The 6,000-nt window shown below is 50.4% G+C and overlaps 1 protein-coding gene across 1 annotated transcript in view; it reads left to right on the top strand.

The window, feature by feature from the left end:
* Positions 1 to 3,042: 3,042 nt before the first annotated feature.
* The window catches only part of KIAA0355 (KIAA0355 ortholog), a 105,044-nt gene continuing 102,086 nt past the window's right edge, over positions 3,043 to 6,000 (top strand). Inside the window, exon 1 of the mRNA XM_010359619.2 lies at positions 3,043 to 3,120. The gene's annotated coding sequence lies outside the window, so the exon portion shown is untranslated. The remainder of the gene's footprint in view (positions 3,121 to 6,000) is intronic.

Here is a 6,000-nt window from a genome sequence, read left to right as displayed (position 1 = left end):
CCTTTGTGCTTCCAGACCTTTCCCACTCCCCTCATTCTTTGCTGCAGTCTAAGGTAAACCTACCACCAAGCATTTTATTTCTGAATTTATTTATTTTGAGACAGAGTCTCGCTCTGTCACCCAGGCTGGAGTGCAGTGGCACAATCATGGTTCACTGCAATTTTGAACTCCCCAGGTTCAAGTGATCCTCTCACTCCAGCCTCCTGAGTAGCTGGGATTACAGGTGCATGCCCCTGCACCTGGCTAATTTTTGTATTTTTTGTAGAGACAAGGTTTCACTATGTTGGCCAGGCTGATCTCAAACTCCAAGGCTCAAGCAAAGAGCCCACCTCGGCCTTCCAAAGTGTTGGGATTAATGGTGTGAGCCACCATGCCCGATCCCACCAAGCATTTTAGATCCCCTCCCTCAAGCCTTTTCAGAACTTCACAAGAAGAACCAGATCATCTCTCTCCTATAATCTCAGCCTCTTTCAACCAGATCCTCCTCTCTGACCTTAAAACATGCTTAAGTCTCTTCTACCTTAAAAAATCAACCACCAAGGCTGGGCGCAGTGGCTCACACCTATAATCCCAGGACTTTGGGAGGCCGAGGCAGCAGATCACTTGAGGTCAGGAGTTCGAGGCCAGCCTGGCCAACATGGTGAAACTCCATCTCTACTAAAAATACAAAAATTAGCTGGGCATGGTGGTGCGTGTCTGTAATCCCAGCTACTTGGGAGGCTGAGACAGGAGAATTGCTTAAAACTGGGAGGCAGAGGTTTTAGTGAGCCGAGATTGCGCCACTGCACTCCAGCCTGGGTGACAGAGTGAGACTCCGTCCAAAAAAAAAAAAAAAATCAACCACCAAGAAAGGTATTCCCTCAATCTACACTGACATCTCCAGCACATACCTCTCTTCTAAGCTCCAGATCCTCATCCCCAAGTGCCTTCTTGGTGCCTCCTGTTTGATGCCATGTTCACACTGGAACTCGGGTCATTTTTCCCATCCTCCGCCCTCCCAAATATGGTCCTTTTCCAGGGTTTCCAAAAAAAGTGAGTGCCAGCACAATGGCTCATCCCAGAGACCCAGGAGACATTCAGGATTCTCACCTCTCCCTCACCCTCCATATCCATTTCACCACTGATTTTACATCAATTTTATTCCAAAATCTTTCTCAAATATGACTTTTTTTTTTTTCCATCCCCATTGCCACTACCATAGTCCATGAATGGTTTTCAAAGGGAGGTTCACGTACCTCACAGTATGGGAGGGCCATCCATTGGGATACCGGGAGAAAATATTAGAACTACTATATTTCTTTCCTTTTTTTTTTTTGAGATGGACTCTCGCTTCATCGCCAAGGTCGGAATGCAGTGGTGCAATCTCAGCTCACTGCAATCTCCGCCTCCCAGGTTCAAGTTGTTCTCCTGCTTTGGCCTTCCAAGTAGCTGGGATTAGAGGCCTCTACCACCACGCCTGGCTGACTTTTTGTATTTTTAGTACAGATGAGATTTCACCGTGTTGGCCAGGCTAGTCTGGAGCTCCTGACCTCAGGTGATCCTCATGCCTCAGCCTCCCATAGTGCTGGGATGACAGGTATGAGCCACAACGCCTGGCCCCCGTCTCTATGTTTTTGACGACTCTAGGTATCTTATGTAAGTGAAATCATATGATATTTGTCTTTGTGACTGGTTTCTTTCTTTTGGCATAATGTCTTCAAAGCTCATCTATTTGGACTGTAGCTGGGATTACAGGCATACGCCACCACGCCTGATTTTGTATTTTTAGTAGAGAGGGGGTTTCACCATGTTGGTCAGGCTGGTCTCGAACTCCTGACCTCAGGTGATCCACCTGCCTTGGCCTCCCAAAGTGCTAGGATTACAGGCGTGAGCCACCGCGCCCGGCCTCCTTCAACACTGAATAATATTCTACCATTATGTTTATACCACATTTTGTGTACCCATTCACCGTGGATGGACAATGGGTTGCTTCCACCTTCTGACTAATATGAACATGGGTGTACACATTTATATCCACTCTTGCCTCCCCTCCCTAGTCCTTCCTTCTCCACACTGCAGCTAGAGTAACCCCTTTACACTCTCAAGTATGGACAAATCACCTCTTGCTTAAAACTCATTAGTTTTGCGACACTGTCAAGTAAGACCTAACTTCTCACCACCCTGATTTATTATTAGAACACAAAACTGGGCCGGGCTCCATGGCTCAAGCCTGTAATCCCAGCATTTAGGGAGGTCGAAGCGGGCGGAACACCTTGAGACCAGCCTGGCCAACAAGGCTAAATCCCAGCTCTACTAAAAACACAAAAATTAGCCGGGCTTGGTGGCGCACGCTTGTAATCGCAGCTACTTGGGAAGCTCAGGCAGGAAAATCACTTGAACCCGGGAGTTGCAGCTTGCAGTGAGCCAAGATCACGTCACTGCACTGCAGCCTGGGCGATAGAGCAAGACTCCGTCTCAAACAAACAAACAAAACCCACAAAATTGGAAGACATTTGCTGTTTCTTCTGAGCAACATGTTTTCCTCCTTTCTCCAGTTTTTTTTTTTTTTTTCCCTCCCTTCTACGCCTTAGGACCTCAGCTCCTGCTCTTTCCTTGGGGGAATTCCGGATCAGTCTCCCCTACTAGGTCAGGGTACTCCCTCCCTCTTACTCTTTCCCCTTCTACCACTTGTCACCATTGGTACTATATTATCACCCGGATTTGTGACAATGGTATTGTGTGTTTACCACTAAGGAAAAAACCTATGAGGGAGAGAGCACTACCCGTTCCTGCAGTGCCCGTCGGGGCCTGGCATCTAGGAAACCCTCCATGCGCCAGTAATCAATTTCAGTAATAAATTCAGGAGGACGCAGCCGACCTCTCCCGCCTGGGGGCCAAGCCATGGTGGAGGATCTGCGTGGACCTCCGCCCCGGCCGTCCCACTTGGGGGCCCTGGGTCCCAGGAGAGGAGGCTCCGGAGCGCTCCCTCCCCGCTAGTGCGAGGGCAGAGTCTGCTCCAAGCGCGGGATCCGCAGCCGCCCCGCGTCCGCCCGAGGCGGGGGCGGGGCCGGACCGGATACGTCACTTCCGGTGTACACAGCCGGTCCAAGGCGGTGCGCTGGGGGCCGGGGCGCGTCGCAGGTGAGGAGCGGGCGCGGCGGGCGCAGGCGGGGGCTGGCGGGCGGGGTCGGGCGGTGGGCGGTGGGCGGTGGGCAGCTGGGCCGCGGGCCGCGGCCAGGGCTGACGGCGAGACGGGCTCGCGGGGCGCCGCTCCGCTCGGGGCCGCAGGGCGCGGGGCCGTGGGCTCCCGCCCCTTGCCCGCCCGCTGTGGAGGACGCCGGGCTTTGCGGGCGCTGGCCGGGCCGACGGAAGCCCGGAGGGGCCTCCTGGTGCGAACCCGGGACCTGGGGGCGCGGCGGTGACTTGGCGGCCGCGGCACCGCAGGGGCGGGTCGGCGCCCGTCAGGCGGGGAAAGGGGGCGCTCCCTCGGGTCGCCGGGGCCCGGGAGGTCGCGCTGGCGCCGGGACCCGTTCCCGGAAGCCCGCGGAGGGAGGGCGGCCTGTTGACGGCCGGGGTCCGCTGGGGCTGGCGGGGGAGGCGGCCCTCACGCCACCCCGGGGCTGCTGGGCTGGCTGCGCGCACCTTCCCGGCGGCGCCAGGCTGCCAAGGAACGCGCTTTGCCGGCCCTGCGGAGCCCGCGGGCGCATTGGGCCCGAGGGAGGGTCCGCGGGGACCGGGAGGGCCGGGGCTGAGCGTGGAGGACCCCAGCCCAAGGGGCGAGCGCAGAGTCAGGGGTGTGTCTTCCTGCGCCGCACGGTGCGAGGAAAGGAGCATGCCTGGTTGGCATGATAAGAATTTTGTTTAGACTTTTCAGAAATTTTCCAGAGAAAGACTCAGCTTCGGGGGCCTCCAGTTTGAAAATAGCTTGTTCTGGTCCCTGATCCCCATTATAAAAGCAGTTCATTCTCCTCTCCTGGCAAAACACTCAAGACGACACAAAAAGTCCAAGGGAGAAAATGACAATCATCTGCCGGTCTACCATTCAGTGACAACCACTGCTAACATTTTGGTGATAATCAATAAATACAGATAGGTATTGTTATTTTTATGGACTTTACAGTATGTGATTTAACCACTGATGAGCATTGAGATCGTTTCCAGTTTGTCACAACATAATTCTGCCGGAAGGATTCATCTGATATGGTCTTTTTTTTTTTCTTTCTTTCTTTAATAAGAGACTCTTGCCCAGGCTGGTCTCAAACTTCTGGCCTCAAACGACCCTCCCGCCTTGGCCTCCCAAAGTGTCGGGATTACAAGTGTGAGATACTACACCTGGTCTGATTATTAGAATAAATTTACAAATGGGGTCAAATGTAACGTTTTTTGTTCTTTGAGACAGTCTCGCTCTGTTACCCAGGCTGGAGTGCAGTGACGGGATCTAGATTCACTGCATCCTCCGCCTCTTGAGTTCGAGCGATTATCCTGCTTTACTCTCCCGAGTGGCTGAGATTACAGGCGCCCACCACCACGCCCTGCTAATTTTTTTATTTTTAGTAGAGACAGGGTTTCCCCCGCTTGACCAGGTTGGTCTCGAACTCCTGACCTCAAGTGATCCGCCCGGCTTGGCCTTCCAAAGTGCTGGGATTATAGGTGTGAGCCACCTTGTCTGGCCGTAACATTCAATTTTTAAGAATACATGGCCGGGCGCGGTGACTCACGCCTGTAATCCCAGCACTTTGGGAGGCCGAGGCGGGCGGATCACGAGGTCAGGAGATCGAGACCATCCTGGCTAACACTGTGAAACCCCGTCTCTACTAAAAATATAAAAAATTAGCCGGGCGTGGTGGTGCGCGCCTCTAGTCCCAGCTACTTGGAGGCTGAGGCAGGAGAATGGCGTGAACCCGGAGGCGGAACTTGCAGTGAGCCGAGATCGTGCCACTGCACTCCAGCCTGGGCGACAAAGCGAGACTCTGTCTCAAAGTCTCAAAAAAATATAATACATAGTGTTTATTTTCCTTTGACATATTTGAAAAATTTTTCTGTCTCATTGTCATAAAAAAAATTCCAGCCTGGCGCGATGGCTTATGCCTGTAATCCCAGCACTTTGGGAGGCTGAGGCGGGCAGATCACTCTAGACCAGCCTGGCCAACATAGTGAAACCCGGATTCAACTAAAAAAATACAAAAAAAAATTAGCTAAACATGGTGGTGCGCTTCTGTAGTCCCAGCTACTTGGGAGGCTGAAGCAGGAGAATCGCTTGAGCCCCAGAGGTGAAGGTTGCAGTAAGCTGAGGTCATGCCACTGTGCTCCAGCCTGGGCAACAGAGTGAGACTCCGTCTCAAAAAAAAAAAAAAAGAAATTCATGTTTGCTTCTCATCATTTCATGGTTTTATTTTTTTGCCTTTACCTAAAATTCATTCTTGGTTTAAAATATGAAATATTTTCTAAATGGCTAGTCAGTTCCAGATTTATTGAATAATATGTAAACTTTATCATTTTATCATATTTTAGACCAAAAGTTCTAAGTATATGTTTGTAAGGGCTACTTAGAAAGCTCATATTTAGATTTTGTGTATGCTTAGATGTTTTCAAGTTTCTTTAAAAATCACAGTATTTTCTTTTCACAATATCTTCACAATATTTTGTTTTAGAAATCATTTTCCAGTACAAGTCCAGGGAATATTTCATGTTTGAGATTTTTTTTTTCTTTTTATCTTTAAAACAAAAAGTTTAGTTTATTGCGTTTCATTTGCTTTCTTGCTGACAGGATAACAAACTCCATATGAAGAGTTCAGGTTTGTTGTGGCAACTTTTCAGTCTGGCATTTGAGATTCTAATCTTCCTCTATTTTTGCACACAAATACGTAGGTTAGCATTGGAGACCAAGATAGAAAAGTTCTCAGATTCCCTTGGCAAGCCTAGATTTTTCAATCTAAAATTATCTCCGGATTTTTGGAAGACCATGTTTTAAGCATCCCCCTTTTTTTTTTTTTTAAGCAAATTGCACATGATTCTGTGAAA

The sequence above is a fragment of the Rhinopithecus roxellana genome, chromosome 12, assembly GCF_007565055.1.
Source record: "Rhinopithecus roxellana isolate Shanxi Qingling chromosome 12, ASM756505v1, whole genome shotgun sequence".
In the NCBI taxonomy this organism is placed as follows: domain Eukaryota; kingdom Metazoa; phylum Chordata; class Mammalia; order Primates; family Cercopithecidae; genus Rhinopithecus; species Rhinopithecus roxellana.
The sequence above is the reverse complement of the archived record's forward strand: the minus strand, read 5'-3'. Positions and strand labels throughout refer to the sequence as shown.